This window comes from Aythya ferina (genome assembly GCF_964211825.1).
Source record: "Aythya ferina genome assembly, contig: HAP1_SCAFFOLD_115, whole genome shotgun sequence".
NCBI lineage: Eukaryota > Metazoa > Chordata > Aves > Anseriformes > Anatidae > Aythya > Aythya ferina.
This window is the reverse complement of record NW_028181406.1, coordinates 271,961-298,626: the sequence shown is the minus strand read 5'-3', so window position 1 is coordinate 298,626 and position 26,666 is coordinate 271,961. Positions and strand designations below refer to the sequence as shown.

The window sequence follows — 26,666 nt, the reverse complement described above, 5'->3', positions numbered from 1 at the left end:
CTGAGCTCTGGGGCGCTGGGCTCGCCAGCAGGGCCGCAGCCCCGGGAGGAGCGGGAGCCGGCTGCTGGACCTGCCATGGTGGCTGGAGAGTGGGGCGGTTGCTTGGGGAACCCGGGCAACGGGGGTTCCGTCCCAGCGGCTCACCAGCCCCTCGCCGACATCTGAACTGACTGGAGAAGGCGGCTTCCAAAGTCCTCCCATTAAACGGACTACATTTGAATTCTATGCTAAAATTGGTGAGCTGTACAGAATAGTAGGACCAAGCTACCTGCTTTGATAGCAAACGGTTGACCTTAGGTAAGTTACAGTCATATGAAGGTTTGACTGGACGGCATCCTTGGTTTACTAGTGATCAAAGCTGACCAAATCCTAGCCACAGAACAGAAGCGTTCACTAACTTGCTAGAGAGAGCACTTAGGAATGCAGGAATTTAACTGCTTTAATGCTGCTCTTTCTCTCACGTATCTGCAATTTCCTTAAATCACAAATTGTCACTAGCTATCCTTGTTCATTTATTCAAAGGAACATGATTCCGGTTTAAAAGGCACTCTAACAAGTCCTCCGTTGCTCCTAGTCTGTCCCTAGCTTCTTTAAGAGGTTCAATACAGTAGAAAATTAAAAATAATAAACCAGCAAATAATTAACGTGTGGAAGTGGTCTTTTTTCAGATTAGATTCCACCATTCAGAAAATCCTGCTTAAGAGACATTTTTTCTTTGCTTTGAAAGACTGACCTTCCCCAAAAGGAAACTAATTAGTATCTTCAGGCTTGACGAAATACTTGAATTCCTCAATTTAACAGAATTGCTTTGCACAGCCCTCCTATCCTGCTTACCTTGCAAGCAGTGTATCCAAGTGGGGCGGGTACTGCTGTATTTATCAACGAACATCTCTTTCACGTATATAGCCCAGGGATCCCCATGCCCCGCACTTGTGTAATGCATGCAAGACGTTGACTTTCTTCCTCTACTTTGGACTGGTTTAGAGAGAACGAGTTCGCCATCTGCTGGCCAGAGAATTCACTGAAGCCTGAAGAGCAGTAGAGCAGAGGCATTTTCTTCTGTGCTCTTCCTGATTTTTCAGCTAGAAGAGATACTTCCAGTCTAGTACAATCAGGATTCTTTTGACATTAGTATCGTAAAAAGTCCATTTTTGCAACACTGGAATTTGAAAGACCTCCGTTCAGTCCCTAATTTTGTTCTTGATAATGGGACAGATTGCATGAATGCAAAACCATTTGCCTTTAACCTCTTTATTTCAGGCCTTCTTTCCTAGTGGCCATTCAAAACTGGGAAAAAAATAGTCTACCAAGTGGGGTTTTTTTTTGATTTGATAATAAATCTGCAGACTGTTAAGTCATCAAGCACTTCAAGACTGTTTGAAATAATCTCGAGATTAATATAAAAGGAATTCCTCACACACGCTGCGGCCGCTTACCTTTAGTATAGTCGTTGGATGCGATGGAGCAGTATTTCTTGCTTTCGCCTGCACTGGAAGTCTTCCCTTCCTTGTAAGGTTGTTTACTGCTCTCACTTCTGCATTATTCACATGAAGAGCCATCTGGAGGATGGGATTCTTCCTTCTTCTCCCGCGTTATCTTCTGGAAACGAGGATCTAAGTGTTCCAAGGAGCCTTTCGCTTTCCTGGTGTTTCTCCTTTTTCTTCTTTTTCTTCTCCTTTTTCTTCTTTTTCTTACGCTTGCGATTGGCATTGTCAAAGCGGAGCGCACAGAAACACAAATCATGAAGTCTGAAAGAAACATGCAAGTTAAAAAGGGAAAAAAAGATGTGGCACTTGTTGCCTATATGAAACCTGATTTATTTTACCACAGGTGATGATTTGCAGCATGTCAGCTATTTTGTGGTGCTTTGTGCACACGCAACTTACTTTAGATGCAGCAAACTTAAGCCGTCAGATTGAAGGACCATAGGTCCTGGTTTGTACACAGATCATTAACAACGGCTAGCTCTGGAATACGTGCAAGCAGAAAAAATCTTTTAACCTAATCTGGAATGGTGTACGGATGTGATTCGAACTATGTGGTCCAAAGCTAGTGCTCTGACACAATTCAGCAAGAGCTTTCCTGTCTTCTCTGATCAACCTAACAACATGATCCCCAGCCAGCTGGTGCTATCTGAAGAACTTAGAAACTACCAGAAAAAAAAAAAAAAAAAAAAAAAAAAAAAGACATGAGAAGCACCCAGAAAAGAATTAGGATAAAAAATGCGGAGTATGCTGGAATCCTTGCTTACTTGGAATCCTTCTCTCCATCTTTATCCTTAGACTTCTTTTTCTTCCAGAACTTGTGATATTTTTGCATTTTTTTCACCACCTACAAGCTCCTTTTCTATCTTTCTGTCTTTCCTTTCTATTTCACTTTCACTACCTTCTGCACAGGTATATTTTCTTTTTCTGTTTCCTTCTGTTTCAGTTTTCTGGCGACAGTTCTCCAAATGAGCTGACACAGGTGGAAGCGCATGTCTTTCACGAGAATGTCTTCTGGAATGTTGCTGAGGTACCGAGCAACAATGCAAGTCTGCTCGGGGTGTGCCAAAGCGACGTACATCTTCCTCTCTCAAGAGGGAACCGTGAGGCCATCCGCTTTTGTAATGATAATGCTTATGTGACCTGCTGTAGTGAGTTGCAGTCGATCTGTCAAAGGCTGAATCGCCGTGAGAGAACTTTCTCTCTCTACTGTCTCCTGTCGCATGAGGTGAATAGTAATCCTTGTAATAGCCACATCTTTCCCATCTCCGTGCTTCGTCTCGATAGTATCTTTCTCTGCTCCAACTTCTTTCCCCTTTGGATCGGTAGTACCTATTGCTACCTTGTTCTGATCTTCCTCCGCTGCCAGATCTGTACTTTGAATATTTGACTGCTCTTCTGCCATTCTCAGGGCTGTTTCTTTCACGAGGGAAAGATCTGTACCTGCTTCCCTCCCAGTACTCCTGCTTGTGACTCTTTTGCTCAACAAATTCCACGCTCTGAGAACACCTCCTCTTGCTGGAAGGACCTGCTTTTTGACTCTCCTTCTCTTCACTAGGAGCATGTTCCCTCTTGCTTCGGTAATGCTCTTTCTCAGTGGTTTTAGTCTTGTCCTTTGTATCTTGGCGTCTATCTGCAATAGCTAAGGAAGAAAGATTGTTAGAGCTACATTCAGTGTCAGACTCGAGAGAGGAAGTTTGCCGCAATTTCTCACCAGGCTCAGAAGAGTCTTTGCCGTACAAAACATTTTCTTTTGAAATGAGGTCACGTTCTTTTGATCTTCTTGGTTTCTCCTTGTCTCCACGGTCATCACATTGGTACTGGGCGAGGTATTCATCATTCCCAGGAGATTTCGGAGGTTCCGCAACACTGCATAAAATAAAAACCCATTTCTCACTTCTGCTGAAGGACGTGAATATTAAGAGTAAAACCTTCCAACGTCGAGCAAACAAACAAAAACCTCCGGACTACAGGAACGCTCGCAAAGATATGCCATTTAGAAACCTCTCCTGTGATTAGGACACCTTCTTCAGCTCCCAGAGAAAGTGCTTTTTCCCCTCTTGCTTCTGAAGCCATTGCACTAAAAAAGCAAACTCATCTGTCTCCTTCCACCTGCTGCTCTGAGAAAAAAGGCATAGGGGCGAGCGGGGAACAGCCAGTGTTTCTCCAGACAGTGGAGAAAAATGGAAAAACATTCTATAAAGGAACACAAGTTCTCCTTGAGGCACCAACCTGCATCAGAGTGATATGCTCAGTGCTGATCATTAGTTCTGTTCGTGACACTGGACACACAGTATGGAATTGTACTAATTTAAATCCTTCCATTAAATACTATTAGTAGACAGATAAAACTGTAACGAACTTCCATAAAGTCTTGTCTTAATCAGACTGTGCTCATTTTACCTCATTTCCTCTGACAAGCTGTTCAGCTGGCTGGCTCTGAAGGACTCCGTGATGACTTCTCGATTGACTGAAGGCATAGCTCCAGGCATCTGCAATTAAAACGCACAAGTCAGCAGACAAAAAAATACTATTTGTAGTAGTACTGAGGACTAGTCTTGTCAGAATGTCTCCATTAAATGGTAAGCAAGACCGCTGTCAGTTGTATGCATTATCTACACTTCAAAGATAACCCCAACTCACCCCCCAAAATCTACTTTATGAAACTTAGGAATTTTTATCTCAGCTGAGCTTAAGTTGACAAGTTCTAATGTAAGCTCAGGTCTGCAAATTCTAAGGGGATAATACCACAAAGCCTTACGATCACATGTGTGCTGTGTTTTCTCAGTATTTCACCTGAATTAGGAACACAATAAACACTCCCGAATACATCGTAGGTGAGAAATTCTCGATGGAGCAAATCTATGTTTCAAGCGATCCATTTGTTTTAGAAAAGAACATCTCAGAAGGTTTAACAGGTTCAACTCGGCAAGTGGAATCATCAAGTTTCAGTCCGTTTTCTTTAGATTCATTAACTAACCTAATAGCACCATTTAGTGAATCTGTTTTTGGCAGCTCATGCTGGGATCTTCCTTTGTCAGCATTCTGACAGGAAGAATCGGAATGCTGCAATGTACGGACTACCTTTCCAACCAAAATTCCATTAGAGGACATTGCATTGCATTTCAAATTCCTTTGAAATAAGCCCTTTGACTCCTCCTCAGATTTTCCTGAAGATTCTGCACCATAAGGGACTGTGTTATCAGAGCTGAGTTTAGGATTTTCATTCACTGTTGGCTCCACAAAAATTTCATCAGAAACTTTTTTGTTTGTTTGCATTTGCTTCATTTGCATTACCGAATTTGTAATTGTGGATGAAGGAACAGCCTGGTAGAGATCTTCATCCTCCACAGCACTGCTAAGAAAGTCAGGCTGTGACACAGTCTGACGAGCAGGCAATTTATTGTGAATACTGATGGTGATCTTCTGTTTTCTTGACGTATCAGTCATTGAAGGCCTGGTAATTGCCTGGTTTTGAACACAGGCCATTGGTGGTGCTGAAGATGGCCTTTTTAGGGTGACACCAGTGGTCTTTGTGTCCTCTTTTATGGATCCATTTCCATTTAAACGGCTTGAATTCTGTATTTAAAAAGAAGAAATTGCAAGATGGATTAACGCAAACACTGCATGTAACATTTTGAAACACAAAACTCTCCTACTGAGTGTTTCTACAAATGGTCTTAACACCTAAAAAGATGCTTAAAACCAAACAAAAAACCCCACACCAAACCCCAAACCCACTAGCAGTTTGGTGCCGTTATCTGCCCTCCCGCTTCCCTGAATTACCTTAATCATATGAGGAAGAAGTCGTGGTCCCAGAAATCCAGCCTGCTTACTATTAGCCCCCTGCTGACCAGGAGGGAATGAACAGGGATAAGATGGTGCTGGCAAGTAAAACGCACGTTCTCCAAGTGTCAAATCATAGCGCCTTCAGAAAAGAGCAGTGATCGTAGTTTAGTTTTTCTTTCAGCCTACTCTTGGATTAAATCCCATCCTATCATTTTAGAGGAACAGCTCATACGATATGGAAGCCTTCTCTACAGAAGGCTTCGCCAAGACTACAGACTGAAAAGTAGAGAACAGTCTTCCTACTAAGACTATCACTTGCAGAGCAATAATTCATTCTTACACCACAGATGACCTTCATTTCTCTCCTTCTCTAAAGTAGCCAGCTACAGATAACACATAGATAGCAATTTACACAAGTTCTGCAGTTTAAGGCCAAGCAACAAAAGATAATAAACGACACAGAGAATTTCAGGTTAGACAGAACTGAATTAGACAAATAATAATCTTCTCCTGGGATAGCAAGAAAAACACTTGCAAAACAGAAAAATATCAATAACAGGAAAGGAAATCTCTTCTGAACACAATTTAAGATTTGTTATTACCTGATATAAAAAAGTATGTAAGCTTGCTGACCAAGAACTCTTTTAATGTCAGTACGCACTACTTTAGCATCATTCATCTGATACCAAAGTCCATTACCAGCCTGCAAATAAAGACAATGATTTCTTTAGGTGAATTGCACGTTTTCCACTTGAAATCACGGATAGGAACAAAATACACACATGTCAAATAAAAATATAATGAAATCTTTTTCCCTAGAAACAGTAGCTGCTAGTCATGCTTTAATTGGTTTGCCAGCACAACCTTTACCCTGTTAGAAATGCTGTTGACTTCTACCTTTACATAGCATATATAGTGTCCTGAGTGACAGCTGACACCGTGATGTACCAGCACCGCGTATAAGGCATAGAGCAGTGGTTCTCCCATTGACTGCGACATGTAGGCTCTCAGGTCCAAATACTCCGGATATTTCACCTCCTAAAGAGACATCAAGAAGATAGAAAAATTATCCCAGAGTACTTCGTGGACTAGCCAGAGAAAAACACTTCCAAAAAACACAGACTAGAATTGATTTCTAGAATATATTTCTCGAATATATTTCTTGATTCACTACAAATAAGTCTTCCCATAAACAACGGTTAAGACTAGAAGTTGCAGAGAACTGTTTCCTGATGAATCAGCCTTCTCAGAGGAAAGCATATGCTTCTTGTCAAGCGGGAACTTTATTGATATTAAGAGAAAGAATAAGCCATAGTCGTTAGTCTACAATTATTGTCTGAAAATATTAACAACTTTCAGCTTTGGGGGATGTCCCATTACACAATGATATAGTTGCATTACAGTGGTAAATATACCTTGTTGATCTTTCCACCTGTGAAATCTGCAAATCTTTTCAGTGATATTGTGAGAACCTTGGAAGAACGGTGTATGGTAAATCTCTTGGATGCAGGAACCATCTTTTTACACCTTAAAACCAAGCAGAGATAAGTGTTTGAAGGCATCTTCTTTTTTCGCCCCCAAAACAAACTCCTTTTAATGTCTCACGCATGCCTATGCTATTTGAATGATATTTACTTGCATAATAGGTTGGTCTTTTTTCTTTTCATAAACCCATGCACTGCGTGTCAGGTTTGTTAATACACAGAAGAAGGTCAATTTTCCCAACAACTCAGAGCATAGCGGGAACAGGAATCTCTCACAAAAGGGTATGACCAGGTTGGATGGCAAGGTACCATTTCTTGGTCTACAAAAGTGGCTATTTGAACTCCAATCCTGGATACATTCTTTCAGCTTTCAAGGGAAATACAAATACTGAAAGCGGAACGAGAGAGCCTTGGTCCCCAGGGCTAGAAATTGCAAATAATCTCCAACATAGGTCGACTATCAACATCAAAAATACAACAGAAGCACATGGTCATTCTACAGGAGGGAGACATTTAACAGTAGGAAGTCTTCATGTACTGAGCTTGTCTGGAAAGACACTGAAACCATCTGCCATCCTTTGAAACAAAATAGTTCAGTTTGACACATTGCCCGCTCCAAGGTAGGACCTACGGTGTAAGCAGTGAAAATTAGCCACTAGCCCAGAGAACAACGGAAACTGGGCAGTTTACATCAAGAAAAGTACTGTCGAGAGCTAATAAATAGAAAGAACAAAAGTAGCTCTTTTTGAATTCTGATGGCAAAATACAAGCCAGAGAATTGCAAACCCATAGGGAATGCCTATGAACAAGACTTCCCCCCTCCAAGGAAACAAAAATCCAAGTCTTTTATAAACTTCCACAAAACTTGTAAGTAGATCCAAAGTTTAGAGGTAGTCCAACAGAGTCATGCAACATAGAAAACTGACATCTAGGATTAAGACCTAATTCGTCAAAATCTTACTCGCTACATTTATAGCAATTCTCTCCATCCAGCTCTTCAGGTTTCACAAAGAGTTCCAGAGCTCTGCTAACAGACGAAACCGCCTAGAGCAGCGAGAAAGAAGAGCGCAAAGTCACCGTAATTCAGAATTCCAGAGACATACTAGTAGTTTATAAGAGAATCTTACTAACATACTCAAGCGATCTACTAGGAGCACTGTGAAGAAGGAGGCAGAAAGAGCATGCTCAGCATTGACCTCACCTGGAAGGCATTTGACTTTGGAACAAATACTTTTCCAGTAGCCTACACAGCATCTACAGTGTGCTTTGTCATCAATACTGGGGACAAATTCATCAGTCTAACAATTAGATGTATATTGAGGTAGAACAACAAAGAAGTATGACAGCATTATAATTTTTGCAGAAAGAGAATTCTTTCCCCTTAAACCCAATGCAAATGTGGAGACTATTTACATGGGTTCCACGGAAGGACAAAGTCCAATCCACTTCCTTAGCACCACCAAGCTCTTACGTTTTAACATTATATGTGGTTTGGTTTTTTAAGTTAAACAAGTTTAATTTAGAAAGTTATGCATGTACTTAAACATCATGAATTATATTTAGAAAACATCTTACCTTTATATCCAAAGTGATATCAAGAAATGCCTCATACGTATCCGAAACTGCTTTGCAATTCAAGCACTTCACTGGAAACAAAATATAAATGCTTAACATTATGTGAAGGAGACTAACTGTCCAAATTCAAGTTGTTGACAGATACTACTTTAGACAAACTACAGACTGCTTTACTACCGACAAAAGACACAGATCAGTTCTAAGGACAGGAATATTTTTTCAAGTACCTCTCGATCTTAGAAATCCTCCAAATATTTGATGAATGATGGTGGTAGCTTGAGAAGATCTGTCCAATCTGGAAATAAATTATAATCAGACCTCAGAAGATTTAAGGCACAGAATTAACTCTTCAAAGAGTTTGATGAAAACCAAGGATGATGTAGACTTGCGTTGCTGATAGTAAATAAGGCACTAAAAGGTGCTAGAGATCATTTCTGAGAGTAAATAAAGGACTAGAAGGTGCTAGAGAATGTATGAAAGTGAACTTGTTTATGCTTACTCGGTGCTTCCGTTCAAGCACGCTTCCTGCATAGCATCAACAGTATAGCGCAAGAACTCGTGTGCGTCTTCTTGACTGCCAAAACGGAAATGTTGTCCTATTCCTAAATAAGAAGATGATAGTATTGACCTCATTTAAAAATGAAATCATTCTTGTATTTCTAAAATCTCTCTTCATTGGAGTGTTAAAACCACTTAGACACATCAAATAATTATTTGAAGATTACAAGCTATCGAAAAGAAACACATCTGAAGCCACTTACGACTGAGATTACTGATAACATGCGTAGGCTCGATGGCATCAACAGTGCAACGCAGGGCCTGGTTAATGTGAGTCTCCATCGTGCACATCATGCAAAAATCTTGTTCACGACCTGAAGAGTGAAAGAGCAAAGCATCCCAGTCCAGCGAAATATCCAGAACTACAAACATCTAAGTACAATTTAAACTATAGATACAATATCCACTCTCCTTGCTACATTCTATTCTCCCAAGATGCCAATGTCCCAACAGTCTTGTAACATTTCATTTCACACAACTTGACAGAAGAAAAATATCCACTAAGCCTGTATTCAAATGCATGTTGTGATGAGAAATCTAAAAGACTACTGCAAAGTCGCAGTTGTAAAGGCTGACAGGAATGTGAACTCCACAGGCTGCAAAATGTATTACTCTCTAAAATTACTACCAAATGCATTACTGTCCAATGCACTTCATTATTCCCATGAAGCAATAAATAATCCTTTAATAAACAAACAAACAAACAAACAAACAAATAACTAACTAAATAAATAAAACATGGTGCATTAATTGCACTCCATATGCTATTCGGAGCCCACTGCTAATACAGTGCTCAAAGCCAGCTGCTACAGGTAAAATCAGGCAAATAAGCTTATCTCACAGAATCACTGCTGTTCTTTCACCTTCAGAGCTATCCAACAGATTCAAAATACTGTTAGAAAGTACTCACATGACTGGCTGTGCTCAAGAGAAAGCATGTAATTGGCAAGTGGGGGTGTGTAGGTCAAACACTGTAGAGTAGCATTAAGAAAACATGTGTTGCCAAGATTGTACAGGCCAACTCCAACACTTTGTGTTTCTCGCCAATCCATACAAATCTTCTCAGGTGGAAAAAGAATGCTCTGTGGCGGAGCAATTCCATCATTAACGACTGCAAGAAAGTTAAATTTAAAAAGAGATCTTGTTTGTTTGTTTCGAAGAAAGGTATTTAAAAAAATACTATTCTGCAGGAGCACCTAGAGGAGCTAGCTACAATCCAAACCAGAAAAACTTATTGCAGACAGCTTTAATACCACCAAATTCAAATTGGCTGGTCAACACAATGTTTTGGGGAAAAAAAAAAAAAAACAAAAACAACTTTAGTCAACCATTTTAATTTTTCTAAGGCAAGGCTAACTGCCATTCTGTTTGTAGCACCTAATGCCAAGTTCCTCTCCATCTATAATCTTTAACCTGATTAACTCAACTACTGTTTTTTTCCTTATTATAACTTAAACCACAAACTTAGACTTGAAATTATACGGTAAAAACGTAAAAACTAGGAACTAGGAATGACGGTACCCCTACAGATACCAGATCTTTTCCTGAGCAATGTTATCCTTCAAAAAACCTGTGAAAAATGGAAGCTGTGAATAGCAACAATCAAACACTTTTCTCTGCAAAACAGAAAAGACATGGAGGAATCTGTGCATTACAAAAAGCTCCCCGTATTTCTCTGTTGACTGTAAATATATCAAAATTAATTTCTGTAACATCAGTCACTTCAGTTGCCTTAGGGGATTCGCTTTTCAAGTCTTTCTTCACAGTAGTCCCCTTCTCTATCAGTGCAACAAGTAAGAACTGCATTTTCTACTTTTGCTTTGAAGACAATGGAGGCAGGATAGAACGCACACTTACTTAGATCTCTTGGGGCAAAAGCCTTAGATTTTTCAGATGATCTACAGTAAATAGCACCTCCACGTCCTTGGGCCACAGAGACTTGGCTTGAATCTTCTGCAGGCACTATCCGGCCCCAGTTGGCGGTGCGTGACATCAGTATTTTAGGACTTGGTTTCTTGGATTTGCCAGACCGCCTTGAAGAGGGCTTTTTAGGCTTTGAAGATTTGGGCTTCTTAGCTACGGTCATTGTTCACATCTGCGACAGAGACAGAAGTTCTGGTTGACGTAAGACTATCAAGAAGCACTCCAAGAAGAAAAGAGTAACAGAAGTCCTGTCACTTAATCTCAAAGAAACAGCCTTAAGAACTAAATCGCTGGTATGAATGATTTAAAAAGAATCCCCAAACTAAACACACAAAGTGAAAATTTCCATCTAAACTCTATCAGTATTACTTTTCGCTTCTGCAGAACTAGTGGCTGATGCCATTTCTTTCCCTTCCGTAGGATTTTAATCCATTACAACTCTGGAGTCTTTTTAATATAAAAATGTAGAAGACATTCTCTGAGGGGAATCAGTTATTTATTGATTTCCGGAGTTGCGCAATTATCTGTTAATTAGTACCTATGATCTAATAGATAATTGTTGCAATTATCTATTGCTGGCATTAGTAACGGAACACTATTACTTCACTGCCTGCGTTTTTCTGTTTCGTCTGCACAAAGGTACCCAGAACTCACTGCTACTTTTCTTCTGTCTTTCCAGGGCTCGCCCTCTACCTCACTGTCTACTGCACCAGTCATGAGGGGTTTGTTGTGATTCTATAATGAGCCTAGCTTTTAAATACACCTTTCATGGGCGTCACTTGGTGACGGCAAGTTAATCTGTGAGGGCTCCTCAGTCTACATCATGCGGTCGCTTTTTCCAGGTGAAAAAGCGGAGCTGTAAGTGGCAGTACACCAAAGCCCTGGCATGCTGAGATCCAAGAGGAGAGATGTTTGGCCCTCCTTTTCACTCCTGGGAACCATATACCTCAAAACCCACAGAGGATGGGCTATATCTCAGAGAAATCTTCGGAAAGGAGAGCATGAAGAGCATGTTTGCAAATTTATTTCTCCCTGGGCTTCTTCTGCTTCTCCAAGAAAGACGAGTTTGAATATAACTTTGGCAGCAGTACTTCTGGTGTTTTACTCCTACCACATTTAAAACTCCTACGACAAACTGAAAAGTTAGACTAAAAAGCAGCTCTTTCCGTTCTACTTTGTCAAGTTGCACGCTTTCCTCATGCAAAACAACAGGGGAATGTAAGCTAGAAACGGAAATGCTGAATGTAAAACAAAACAAAACAAACCTCAGCCCTCCAGGACAAAAGCCAATAACTGCTACAAAGTCCTTTTTAAAATGCTGATTAGGTTTCAAGGTGATACCGCTTTAAATAAGCGTAGTTGTGTGTCCATAGGCAGAAGCTGAATAATGACAGGATGAACTTCTATACTTCATGTTTTGTTACTGTCTTACTGTAGCACACAGGGACTTGTTACCTTTAGGGAAACCACTAACCTCATGGAGGGTTTAAAACATAAGCTAGTTTGTTATACCAAAATGACGGAGAGAACAAAGCATAAAGTGCTTTCAGATTTCTAGCACGCCTTGATTGCTGTCCATTAAACTTCAGACACGTTAAACAAAACACAGTAAATAAGAAAACTCCTAGTCCCACAGCTGGCAAATTGTGTGCAGAGGTTGTAATTAGAACTTTTTTGCCTTGACGTTTTACATTTAAAATTGATTTTAAATCCATTCTATACACACTTTCCATTCCTGAAAAAACAATACGCAAACCTGACAAATGCATTTACATGAGAAATGAAGTCGTCCTTGTCCGATTGGAAGACTAAGGTGACAGCTCCTGGGCTCAGGGATAAGCTCCGATCTTCACCAGTGACAGCTCCTTTTTTAGGATTGAAAGGGAAAATGTTTCAGCAACACATTGGAAACATACTTAAGGGACAAGAAACAAAATCAAGACTGCAGTGAGAAGGAGAACAGAAAAACAATACTGGGGAAAATGGGAAGGGAAGGGAAGGGAAGGGAAGGGAAGGGAAGGGAAGGGAAGGGAAGGGAAGGGAAGGGAAGGGAAGGGAAGGGAAGGGAAGGGAAGGGAAGGGAAGGGAAGGGAAGGGAAGGGAAGGGAAGGGAAGGGAAGGGAAGGGAAGGGAAGGGAAGGGAAGGGAAGGGAAGGGAAGGGAAGGGAAGGGAAGGGAAGGGAAGGGAAGGGAAGGGAAGGGAAGACCTTGATCTTTATACTGACCAATGAGATAAGCCTTACACATTTTTAAGTTTATTTTTGACAACTGATTGAGGTGTTACCAGCTATTAAGTACGATTCAAGAGCAAATATTAACACTAGAAAGAAGAAATCCGATCCACCACCACTGTTTCAAAATACATCCATTTCTCATTTGGAGATGACGTCTCTCTGGCAAGGTAGTAGAAAAACTGTAAATACCGATAGAGCTTCCTCTCCCGATGTTCCATATACATACCGATGCTGTTCCTACACCTACGCTCTGAGCATAAATTTATGTTGACATGAGTGACAAGAGAGGGTGTTACTCCTCTCTTTGTTTGCCTTGAGAGACACACCTCTTGTCCATTGAAAAGTAAATTCAAGATTCCAGATCACTTAAGACAGTTGCTATCCCCCCATTCAGAGTTCTGCAGCAGCACTCTTCAGATGTGTTTAGCAGTCTCTTTAGAAAATGTTATCACTTAGGACCTGCTTCTCAGTAGGTCCACGTTTGGCCTCCGCTTAGCAGAGAGTCAATCCCAGCTTAAGCTTTCGTACAAGAGCCCCTTCACGAAACGGAGTTGAACCCTGACATAACTGAGTTGAACCTTTAACCTTGAAGCTTCCTTAAAGAAGAAAGCAGCACCCAGGCCAGGAAATAGAAATTAATCGTCACTTTACCCTGAAACGCAGTGGGCTATTCTGTGCTGGCAGGATTGCTGCCGGGCTGGCCGACGAGGCGGCGGGCAGCTCCCCGGGGCCACAGGGCCTGGCACAGGGAGCCGCCGGGGGTCTCCAAGGTCCGGGAACAGCGGCAACAGCGGCAACAGCAGGGACAGAGGGGACAGCAGCGACAGCAGCAGCCACCTCAGCCGGGGCCGTCTCCACAACCGCCACAACGGCCTCGGAACGCCGCCGAACTCGGAGCTCCAGCGTGACGCCTTGTGAACCTGGCCGCGCTGCTCATGGCTAAAACCAGAGCGTTTCCTCCGGCGTGTGTTTACTGTCGGTGCCGGATCGGCCCTCACCCCGAGCTCTCCCTGCCGGGAGGGCTTTGGGGTTGGGGTTTCCCTCCCGCCGCCGCCGCGGGCAGGCCCCGCGCGCAAGGGGTCTGCGCTGGGGAGCAGCATCTCACCCACGGCGAGAGACCGAGGGCACGACATGAAAAAGCCCCGACACGAAAAAGCCACGACATGCGGCCGAGGCGGCGGGGAGACGGCTCTGAGGGAGCTGCCACTTCGCCCCGCCGTCCTCCCCTCCCGGGCTGCCCCGCCGAGCCCCGTGCGCCTCAGGTGCTGCGCTGAGGGGGTGGCTGGCTACTGAGACAGCTGCCCAGGGCACTGCTCATGGCACCGAGCCTGACGGAGGTCAACAAGTGTTGAACAATGCTCTCAGACATCGGGTCTCACTTTGGGGTGGTCCTGTGTGGAGCCACGAGTTGGACTTGGTGATTATTGGGAGTCCTTTCCACCTTGGGATGTTCTCTGATTCTAGGTCAGCAATCCAGTAGCTGATGAGAAGTGTGGAGTCATTCAAAGGGAAGAGAGAGCACAACACTTCTCGTTTGCAGAAGCGGCTATTTGGTAACCAAACCGATGATTCCTTTGCTTCTAGAGCAACTAACAGCAGGGATCCGCTTTACAATGGAGGGAAAAGAGTCGTTGGCATGTCATGTGAAGTAACCTTCAAATCCCAGAGGATGATTTTGTTGGAACTTTATTCAGCTGAAAACACGGAAGCCTTGCTTCTGCTTGTGTTAGTTACAGCTCCAGTTTACTTTGGTTGGGAGGGAAGGCATTCCAGGCTAATGTGCTGTACCTGTTCCTTCAGCTCATTGTCCATAAACGGAGGAGCAAACGAAATCAGTTTAATCTCCATAAAATGCAGCAGACAAAGCGGAGTAGAGGGCGATCTAGCACTTAATTTTTCCTGTAAGCAGGAAACCCAGAACTCAACAACACTTTTCAAATCTTGTCCTGCAGTAAATGACCAGCTGAGTGAAGCTTGCATTTAGAGGATGTGCTCCTCCAGTAGACGGAAATAGCTTTTCCTCTTCACAAGTGCAACTGAGTGGTGGACTGGCAGCTACGTGGTTAACTAGTTGTGCCAAAGGGGTTGTGTTGAATGCACAGAAAAATATGCAGGTCCCAACAGTAAAGGGTTGTCTGTAGTCATGACACCGAGTACAGATGTTGTCTGCAGGTTCGTGCAGAGTGCACCGCGCCAATAAGCACCCAGAGTCGGAATGCACACGAAGGTCTTTTAATTATATAATTACTTATAGAACTCTGCAGAGTCAGGCACTTGGCCATCTTTCGCAAAGCAAGCAAACCTCTGACTCGAATCACCGTCATTTATACACAGGAAACTTGTGAAAACTCTCTCTTTGGCTCCTTTGGATTGGTTATTACAGCTCACCTAACTTATCTCCACTGAGCTTGTGCATTACAGAGGAATACCGGGGGGGAGGGGGAACAGGAGAGGGGGGACACACACCGAATCCCACATTAGCATAGATTAGCATTTTGACAGGTGTGATTTTTAATGTGCTAATGACCCTTAATGAGAAAAAGGTTACTATAGGTCAGTCTGGAGCTGGTGTTCTCCTTCCTGTTTTTTCCCTTTTAGCCCTTCTCTTCCTTGCTTCTGCTAGCTCAAGGCTACCTGTCTCTCTCCTTCTTTATTTTCTCAGCTAAAAGACTGCACAAGCTACACGCCTCCCTATTTGCTTCAACATTTCCTTGGTTTTGTTTTTGTTTTTTTCCCAGCTTTGGGACGACACAGGTGTGGTTTGATATTTGCCAGTATAGCTAAAACTCACGCCAGTCTGCTCACGCACAGTAAGTAGTAAGATTTAAGGACTGGTTTCATCGGCTTCTTCCATACTAACATCCTTCTTATGTTTTAGATATGCTGGAGTTAAATCAACACTAAGTTACTACTTGTGGAGTAATCGCCTTAAGCGACTAGGCATCATAAGCACACCTCCATCCCAAAAGCTACCCGCCTCCAAGGTGCAACCACCCCTCACTGAGCACGCCCTCGGAATTTCTCAGAGCCTGTACCTTTAAACGCAAGTGAGATCATTTCTACCAAGCACAACCAAGATATGCATGACTAGAGTCACTCAAGCTCCACCTTAAAGATAGAAAATAATACCAATTGCTTTAAGAGAAAGGGGATGTTAGGGAAGATACTATCAGGAAGGATTCCTTCTGACATCACTCGACAGGCTGAGCCTCTCACTCCCCCACCCCCACTCCATTGGGACGCCGTGGGGTAAGATCTGAACGCTTGCTTATACCAGGCGTCTCTGTGGAATCTTAGAAATCTCTAGAGTTTTGATGCTTTTTAATGTCTTAATACCTAGGCTGTGTACCTGTGCATTTCATGCATGCTAGCTTGCTTTTGCAGACAGTGAATTTATCACTGACAATCCAAAGAACCTGTGTACCTGTCGCCGTAACAAATTGCACTTAATTGCATTCTTCCTAGCTGTGAGAGTTCTCCTTGAATGCGACTAGAGCGAGGCCGTACTGCGTTGTTGGTGAATCCGTGACCGTGATAGTTCAGCACCCTGAATCCGACGGGACCCATGACGGTCAATCGGCTACACCCCTTAACGCGACACTACTAGACGAAGAAGATGACAGGGCTTGCATGCACTGCATTAGGCTTTGCATGTGAAAACACCCCCAAATAATTTCACGTACATTTAACGTTTTTAAAGGGAAAAAAACAGGAAGGTGTAGTCTCTCTGTAAGCTACAGCCCTACATAGTTAAGGCATCAGCATTCATTCCTTTGCTTGATAGCAAAGTATGAACATACAGAAGAGTTAAATATTTTCTTTGCATTCTTAAAGGCGATTTTTCAGACTTGGGCTTCAGTTGTTGGAGTTGAAGAGATCAGTAGACATCCTTACTTTTACGTTAAGACCAAAATCTTTATCTAAGATTGTGTTATCGAACGCAACTAAACTCCCACCCCCACATGTTTTTTTTTGTAACTTCGCAATGATCTTGCTGCAGTCCCACTCTGATGGTCTTTCAATAACATGCAAACTGCCGTGGCAGATTCTGTTACAGTGCTTTTCTATTGACAGTGTGCCTAACACTCAAGGTAAAGCCCCTCATTTCGCAGTGGGGACATAAAGTGTTTCTTTGGACCCTGCTGCTTCTGTTAGTACTCATTTTTTCACAAACTTGTTGAACCTGAGCCGTGCCTACTGAGCCAACGAATGCTTTGATGACACAGTATTTTGTCAAAGCAGTTTTGCTTCTTGGAGCTACAGAAGCAGCTCTGGCTACGTGATAGCGAATTGTGCTGCATTGGCAAAACCAGACTTAGCTACAGACTTACAACACTTGCTAACTCGATCTATTTCAAATCTCATTTTAACTTTAAAGGACAATCAGTTTTGTGGCTCCTGTCTTACTAATTTGCCTTGTTTTGCATGGAAGGGCAGCCTGTGAATGTTTTGCTTTATTGCATGCTTCAAAAAAAGGCTGAGGAAGAGACTGGAGGAACCTTTTCTATTCTATGGACTTTCCCCCGAGAGTGTGGAATTGCAGGCTACTTGGATGAATGTTCCAATGTGAGTAAGGGAGCAGACCTCAGCCAAAGGAGGTGGAATCCTTGCTTAATAGTAAGTATCAGTGTGGGGACATCTTTGCTTAACGGGAGCCATTTAAACTCTTCATAGAAACAAAATAAGCTGGACATCTTATGCTTGGAAAGCAGTATGGTTACACAGCGGCTAACATAATGACTTGAGTCTTCTGCTCTGCAACTTCAGGTTTTGTTTTCAAGCAGTGCATACATCAGTTTAAGCTTTGGACAAGGAGATTTGCAATGCAAATAGTGATAAACCAGAATCAGCGGCGCTGACGAGTGTAATGGTGAAATGCAGCAAATCAAGTATTCCTGGAGAAATGTGAGATTACAAAACTAGTAAGCCATGAAGCACTTTTGTTGTTGTTGTTGGTTGTTTTTTAAATCAATTCTTATATGCTGAAATAGCACCTTCAAGAAAATCTGTTTATCTAGCCAGGTAACGCTGTCTCCCTGTAAACAGGAAGGAAATGCCAGGAGCAGCCATACCTCTTTGCTGTCAAAATAAAGAGCAAGTCGAGGCCAACATCATGCCATAGTGCAAAGGCTTGCTAAGAAAGATCATTCTAAGAGGTCTGCAAGAAAAGATGACTTACTTTGTCATAAGTTTGTCAAATAGAATGGACGAGTTAGTAGTCGAGTACCGACTGTGTCCGACTCTACAGCTGCGGCGCAGCTCCAAGTCCCTGTTTTCTCCGTGGACTCGTCTCACAGTTTTTGCACCAGCTCTACTCCTCAATGTTCTGGTGACTGAAACGCAGAAACAAAGTCTTTTGAAACAGTGAAGATGGGATTCTCCTTATTTCACCGTTGCTCTTGTAAAATGGAAACAGACAGACAAAAAAGGCACCCTGAAGTGGATTGAGTTTTCTTTACATTTCAGGTCAGAAGTTGGTGTCACAACCACTGCATTCCACTAATTTATCGCTCTGCACGTTTAAACTGTCTACTTAAAACTGGGACCTGTAGGGAAATTTTTAAAGAGACTGAAAGCTAGCCAGACAAAAACAAACGTGCAACTTTTGTTCCATGCAGGAGGGAAATCTACTCCACTTATTTCTGTCTTGGAAAAGTGAGAACAATCAACACCTTTCTCTAAGGTGTTTTCACTCCATTCATGTCAAACTGTATCTAACAGTGCTCAAAACAAACACTAGGACATTGCAAGCCTCTTCCTAAGAGGTGTATGTTTGATTACTCTGTTTATGCATGCAGCACTTCCATTTCCTGCATTAGGATCTAACAGCTCAAGGAGGGAAGAATCGTTTCAAGAGAAACACCCAAACACCACATAACTCAAACTCGTGCTTTTTAGAAAAAAGCCTGCCCATTGTTTGCCATACAGCACCCTTTGGCACAGGTTGGTTGCTTGCACTGTCATTAAAAGAGCCAAGAGGACAAGGGGAAGGGAAGAGCTACACCGCTGTGCTGCTAGGATCACAGCTAAGGTTTACTTTTGTGCTTGCCAGCTATAAAACTGAGTTTGAACTTATCAAGTGTCGATTTACTTTGCACAATTAGAACAGTTTGCTTTGTGCCTACCAAGCTGCAATTCACACTGCTCCCTCCCCAAGGAATTCATAAAATCTCCTATTTGCACCTACCTCTCTTCACAGAAAAGTCACTGAGGAGTGAATTCAGCTGACTACAGAAGGCTTTGGGGCCAAATGAAAGCCATGGAGTGACCAAGTGCCATCCTCTTCAGTAACCTGCGCAAATAGGTATCCCGGGGACTTACAGCCACTTACCTGTGCTATATTCTTTTTTTCGTTCCAATTTTGGCTTTCTCAACTGCCTACATTAAGAAAGAGGACACGGCAGAGAAGGGAGAAAAGACTTGTTGTATTAGACCCATCAAGGATGGGAAATTTCACCATGTTTACAAGCCAGTGCTCCATGGTATACAAAGAGAAGCCTGTAGGCCTCACGCAGGATCCACATCCCAAGTCTGTTGCGTGCCATATACACGCGGTTCTGTATGTACCCACATTTCCTAGCTTGCTCATGTTGAATTCTCAAAATTATGAGCAATAGCACCCAAGTGGAAAAGATACATGTCCTGGTTTCAGTTAGGACAGCGTTAGTTCTCCTCCTAGTAGCGGGTAGGTTGCTATGTTTTGGCTTAGAATGTGTGAAAGGATGTTTAGAAGAGTGCTGATACCACCCCGATGTTTCAATTGCTGCAGAGCAGTACTTACAACAAGCCAAGGACCTTTCGGTGTCTCACTGTCCTACTGGCGATCAGAATCGGCGCACAGCAACAGCTGCGAGGGGACAGACTCAGGATGGCCGACCCCAACTGGCCAAAGAATTCTATGCCTTATGGCAACACGCTGCACCATGGATAGGGCGGGGCAGCCGGGCTGCTAGGGGTTACGCTGGGCACTGGTCAGCGGGTAGTGAGCAACTGCATTGTACATCACTTGTTTTGTACACATTACTAGTAGCAGTACTATCATCATCATCATCATTATCATTATTATTTTCCTGTCTTAATAAACTGTCTTTATCTCAACTCGCGGGCTTCACTGTCCCGTTTCTCTCCCCCATCCCAGAGAGGGAGGTGGGAGGGTTGCAGAAGGGCTGTGTGGTGTTTAGCTGCCGGCCGGGTTAAACCACAACAACACCTCAAAGGAGTTGGGGAAAAAAACAGGTTTTTTTAGAAAAGCGGAAGACTTTCACTGAGAAGAGGGATGCTAGTTTTAAGGTACTGGTACGCCATCAGCATGCTCATAGGCCTCTGCTGATTTTAGCCGGAGGTTTATCAGGCCACAACTCACTGCACATGCTTTCTCTCTTGCTTTTCAATCTACAAATCGAACAGAGATTGAACATATAGAAATACAGTACCTTGAAAAGCATCTTCTCTTGACATTTCCCCTCAGTATCGCCATACTTTCTTCAAAGCTGGAGACTGAACACCGCAGGATGCTTTTGCTCATTGATCTTAAACGGTGTCCGTTGAAACATTCAATACTGGGAGAAGAATAATCCTAGGGAAAGAAGGAAACAAAAATATATTTATGTGAACCACGTAGATTCAGATAAAGAAATTCTGCCTCACGCAAGTTTAATTGACCCTCCTGACTTGGTAGTGGGGCAACTAATGGCAGGCAGACACTGAAACGCTGCTGTGCTCAAGAAAAACCTGGAGAGAAAAAAAAAAAAAGCTTTCAAAACTAAAGCTTCCCTTTCCCCACCGTTTTCTTGTGGATAACTTAAGCTTAATATCCTTGGAAAAAAGATATTGCAGCAAAACCTTTCACATAAACTTAGTGTTTCGTGAAAAACAACAACAACAAAAAAACCTTTAAATTCATTTGGAATTTTTTTCAATAAATTCAATTGGAATTTAAATTCAAAACTTTAAATTCAATTGAATTTAAATTAAAAAAACTAAACTAATTAATTTAAATTAAAAAAAATTAAATTCAATTGACTGTTCAGAGGAACAGTCAAGCTTGACATTCTACATCCTAGAATTAAAATCTAGTTTGAGTTTTTCTCCCATCTCCAGACCTTGCTAAAGATCCTTATTAGGAGCTCTGTCAAAAAAAGTGTAAGGCTTGTTATATCAAAGCTTCGAACCCTTCTTACTGCCCTTGACCTTCTTCACATTGCTGCTCCTACAAGGGTGAGTACTATCATTTTTAGTACGGGAGGGAAGCTGTGATATCCTTGAGTGAGGGGTCGTTCTGTTTACAAAATGAAGTTCCAGTAAGAGTACATCAAATGAACCAACTTTCTTTGAACTTTAATTCATCACTATATTGAATGAATGACCTCTGGATTTCTCTCTCCCATTTGGAAGTCAATTTGAAAACAAAATACCTCTGCCATAAAGAGCCAGGCATCAGAGACACCTGTTGCGCCTCAAGAACAGAGAAGGTATGAACGACAAGTGCAGCTGAATAAAATGCAACTTGCCATTAGAAATGGGTGTACTGGCATCTACAGGTGCCGCTGGCATCTCCTCATTTTCATTACTCTCTTCATCTGGTTTCTCGTCTTCAGTAGCAGGGTTCTGCTGTGGTGACTTGGAGTTGTCGCATGGAGCACACGCTGCAGAGGTGCGACCTTGCAAGAAAGAATAGATACCAAAGATCTTCGTCGTGCATTTTCAGTTACAAATGCAGAGACAAGTCTTCAAATCCTTAGCGTTAAAGCACGTACCTCTTTTCTCACGAGATTCTTTAATTTGTTCACAAAGTCGTCTAAACTCTGTATCCATTTCGTTCCTCACCATTGAATATGCAGTGTCTTGCAAAACATAGGCGCTGTGACGATCTGAAATTTTACACACTTTACCTGAATGTTGTCTACCAACCAATGAAACTGTTTTGATCACAGAAGAAAATTGCTTTCTTTATAGGTTGGTTCCGAAAGGTTCTCTCAGTGAATATTTTCAGCATAACAACATCGAAGTTAATTAAAACAAAAGCACAAGTTCCTTGGGAACACTTATATCACAATTCCATGCCCAAGTAGCAAAATGATAAAATATTTACAATTTGGTAAGAGATGTTCTCTGTGGATGTCCAAAATCATCTAATCCATCCGAAGTCTATTGTGCGCACACAGCATTTATCCATCTATACGTTCGACAGATTTTTTAAACTAGGGCTAAAAAGCACATCCTCACCTGTAGATCTTTGATCCGGGTAGTACTCTAAGGCATTGTTACAGATTAGATCGATGTCCTTCAGCTAGTCTCCTGCAGCGAGGTACTGGCGCGAGTCAATTTGAGTCAGAACTGTTGAAAGATCCATCGGCTCTTTAATCCTTGTGGCATAGTCAGGTACCTGCAGATCAAATACAAGCATTCAGAGGTTTTCTTAACCTTGCACACTGTCTACCAAAATTATTCTGAAGACTTTAAATAAACGACTTCCTAAAAACTCTGAACATTTGCGATGCATCAGAAGATGCTGAAATTAACCAGTTTGCTTCTCAAAAATGGAAGGGCTTTTTCATTTTTCATTAGAGCGGCCACAAGAGGACAACAAGAAGTAGGGAGGTCAGAAGCACGTGCATGGTAGAGAAGAAACACTGAGGGTGGGAGATTCATTTCACTTTGCTTCAGAAAATCACAACAGTGAAAGCTGAGCAAGCCATCCGGCATTCTCTTTGTTGTCGACATTGAGGAAAAGGTGCATGAATTGCACCTGTGAAGTACCTATTGCAGGCATCTACTTTAGAATGAGATAACTGGGCCCTGAGGTGCTCATTTCTTCCCTCAGACCAGAAGAGGAGCCTAATGACCAGTTCAGATGAGGACATATGTATCTGTCTAGATTTTTCACAGCTCAAGAACCTAGGAGAAAAGGGGAAGAAAAGCCAGTGGAGGCCCACATGAAGACGACTTTGCTGATCCCCAGGTATATTCAAGTTACACCTGTCTTTGAAATATACGCCCCTAGTTTAGGCTTATCTCATAAATTAAGGAGAAAAAGGCATCTAAGCAGCCAATTGGAGGAAAAAGAAAACACACTGCACTTATGGTTGATTCCTATTGAGGAGTTCCAGATGAAACAGAGAACAGGATCTCAAAACTTATTTTTACAAACTGCTGCTCCTATTCCTGTTCCCACAGGAACTGACAGTCCAATAAAGGGCTTCAGACTTCACTCAAGTAGTCCTGTAAATACTGTTTGTAATTATAAGGAAAGATCTCTGTGCTTTTCAGTGCTGTGACACGCCTACGTATCAAAGCCTTTTCACGAGCAAACTGTGTTGGCATTTGGACTGGCTTTTTAGAATGAAACCAGGGCTTTCAGCGAATAATCCCATAAGAGACATTTGAGAGTCAGCAGAAGTAAAAGCACTGCCTCTGCTTCTTGCAAAATCCTTACAGTGCAGCCCTAAAAACAAAGTTGAACCTTCCCCAAAACGCTGAGAAATACGAACACTGACAAGTTACAGACACACACGGATCAGCACTACTTTACCTTCTGTGGGTCAACGGGCTTTGCAAATTCCCTGAAACGTCTGTCAGTGGCAAGTCTGCGAGTAACGTCCCTCAAGAAAATTCAAAGGTCACGCAAGGTATCCTCCACTTCCTCCTCCAGCATCCCTACTTCTTCCTCTTGTGGCTTCTGAGGCTCAGCTGGTGGTGCTACAGGCACGACTTCCAATGTCCAATCAACTTCAATTAATCAGTACTCAAATACAAGCATATGACAAATTACTGACAGAAAATGACCAACAAAGCAAAGCCCAAAGAGCTAGTAACTTCGATAGGAAAGTTTTAGATGTACTTCTCATATCCTCCTCACCTCTTTTCTTTACAGGAGGCTTAGCCACTTCATTTAGAATTAGGTCCTCAAAAAAAGGCTGCTCTCTCTGCCCTACCAGGCAACTCAATATTGCACACTTCTCCAAATTCCGTATTAAATAATTTTTGCATCTAAAGCAGAAGGAGGAGAGACATTTCAGATTTAAGGCCACAAAAATTCATCTTCTATTCCAAAAAGAAGAGTACCTTTTCAAATTAATTATAACCTGAAGAACACAAACTGAAAAAAGTTATCTTCCTGGCCTTAAAACGCTACATTTTCACAGGCTGGCACGGCAAATTCAAATATCACCTTTAAGAATCACCTGTAGAATTAAAGCTCGCTGAAGGGATTGTACACTACACTGGTAAAGTAATGGCTTTCACCACATCCAACAGCGCCTCCTTTGTATTTACTTGCCTTGCTGCAGCCTTTACTTAGAACCTTTATGGCTATAGAGGGAAGAGACAGGCTTCAGCAGACAAGTGAGGGCTTTTTGCTGAGTTTTTATTTCTCTATCAAAAGGTGTCTGAAGTAGCTAGTACCTCTACGTCTTCCTCCATTTTCAAGTTCTAGTATTAAAAGGTAGGTGAGGAATTTCACTACTTATTTTAGAAGGAATTTACAGCCTGTACAAAAACTTCTGTGGGAACTCAAGCACTTTCAAAGCAGTTGATAATAAACACGTCTAGGTAAGACCCGTTCTCTTCCCCCGATGACTGAGACCAAATCATCAGAATGACAACAGCATGGTCCTGTTTTGGGCACCTTCCCTTAATGTAAACTCTCAGAAGTCAATGAAGTTCTGCACGTACTTTTACTACAGTTTATTTAGGATTACAACTAGAATTCGATTCCAAAGTTACTTTAGCAGAAATTGGAACTCAGCTTTCCAGCTTGGAAAGCTTTGGCCTATATGAAGAAAGAAAATGATTTATTTATTTATTTTTTAATCAAAGTGTTTCAATTCTCTACTAAATTGCATTATTAGCAGTTTACCCAACATAGCATGGAATGGCAGACAGTCAGAAGAAATCTCTTCAGTAAAAACATCCTCTTGTCATTTCAAGCACTGCATATTCTTGACTGAACCACTTTGTAGCAATCAGAATTATTGTATTAATTTATTATTTGCATGCGTGAGAAAGGGGTGAAAGTCACTTGCTTGACTCAGAAAAACCCTTAAGCAGATGCTTTCACAGTATTCTTTTTCTCTAAGCAAATTTTAAGTGATTTGTTAGGGTGACTGAGTAATAACAGCATGCATTTAAGAAAGCACAGCATTTTGATGCTGAAAGCATTCATAAATTACAAGACACTGAAGAAATAGTAAGGAAAGTATTGACAAATACCTCTTCTGGGAGATCTGAGTGACGTACATCAGACGGAGCAAGCAGCAAAACTGGCAAAAATGCTGGAATGTTACGTAGTAGAGTTAGAAAAGTAAGTTTCAAGGCAGGTCCAGCGTTGTCCCACCATAAATGGATATCTGGGACATAAATTGTGCTTGGTGCTGTCTTCTGAGCATTTCGGATCAGCTAGTGAAAAGGAAAGCTTGCGTAAGAAAACTAAAACACGTACAAGAACCTGTTAATACATAGCTACATAGCCATCTGACTGCCCCATGAAATGAAACTACGTGAACAGAGTGGCAAGCATCCTTTCACATAAGGAATTTCTCTGTGCACCCTTTCAGATTATCAGTATTCGGACAACTCTAGTCAGAAGATGGGAAGGATATATTCAGGCAGTGGCTAGAAACCGTAGCTATATGGCCACAGCCACAATCATCGCATAACAAAGAAAGGAAATGTCCCTCTTAAGGGACACATCAGTATTCAGTCGTGTAACATGTCTGTCCTTACTTGTTTGACTCTCAAACGTTTCCACTAAAGGTAAAAATATTTTAAGGTAGTGATGCCAAACAAGAAAATGGATTTCCTGCCTAAAAGTAAAAACACCAAATCTGGTCATTTTTTCTAGTTAAAACCACATCACCGTGCAAATGAAGTGTTTTCTGAATGTTAATGCTTTTATTGCACATACTGCAACAGCACAAGTTGTGTATGTCCGTGCGAAAGCAAAATAAACAGAAGCCCCAAACCTCGGTTGCCTTACTAATATAATTTAGAAGAAGCCTACAAAAAGTAGCCGACATGCAGTCTGATACAGAGCCATCTACTGGGAGCACACAGTCTTAGGAGGCAATGAGAACTACTTTCTGGATCCCAGTGACATGAACAGCATTTCTTTCCACAAAGAGATGTTTATTAGCAACACCGCCCAGCTTCCTGAGCTGCTAGCAACAGCCTCACTGTAAAACTGGGTATGGAAAATGTGGACATGTACAACATCCAGATTGTTTGTGGTGCTGTCTAAAAGAAAAGGGGATTTTCAGACAGAAGCAAACATCCCAGCGCATTAAAACAAGGCCACCTCCATTACCAATTAATTTTGCTCACCTTACTTGCAACTCCATTGATCCTTTACATACAGTCAGTGAATCCGATGAGAAGAAAAAGAAAAAAAGGTACCTGTCCGCAGATTTCTTCTGGCGATGCAACGTTTGTAAGCAGAACAGAAAGGTCCAGGGTGTGAACGGGAAACTTCTCCAAAGCGTGCAACACCACGGGTGCCACGTAAGAAACCTGGCCGTACCCTTCTTTTCCTACTATTAGCAGACGGGGCTGGCATGATGTTGGTTCGCAGAAAGCACTCCTAGAACAAGAGTTAAGAAAACAAGCTTATAAATGAGGTGCTG

The 26,666-nt window shown here is 42.1% G+C and overlaps 1 pseudogene across 1 annotated transcript; it reads right to left on the bottom strand.

Moving 5' to 3' along the window:
• On the bottom strand, window positions 1-25,354 carry LOC311428695 (ubiquitin carboxyl-terminal hydrolase 42-like; annotated as a pseudogene). The gene is made up of 26 exons: window positions 25,258-25,354; window positions 23,906-24,036; window positions 23,579-23,791; window positions 22,273-22,432; window positions 21,804-21,917; window positions 21,558-21,707; window positions 20,481-20,623; window positions 18,227-18,380; window positions 12,587-12,678; window positions 10,748-10,985; window positions 9,801-10,001; window positions 9,094-9,204; window positions 8,832-8,934; window positions 8,560-8,627; window positions 8,333-8,403; window positions 7,719-7,801; window positions 6,689-6,800; window positions 6,171-6,311; window positions 5,876-5,976; window positions 5,271-5,412; window positions 4,782-5,063; window positions 3,908-3,976; window positions 3,199-3,313; window positions 2,252-3,126; window positions 1,437-1,748; window positions 1-1,082 (listed from the first exon to the last, which is right to left on the bottom strand). The product of its transcript is annotated as a ubiquitin carboxyl-terminal hydrolase 42-like (transcript).
• Window positions 25,355-26,666: the final 1,312 nt, after the last annotated feature.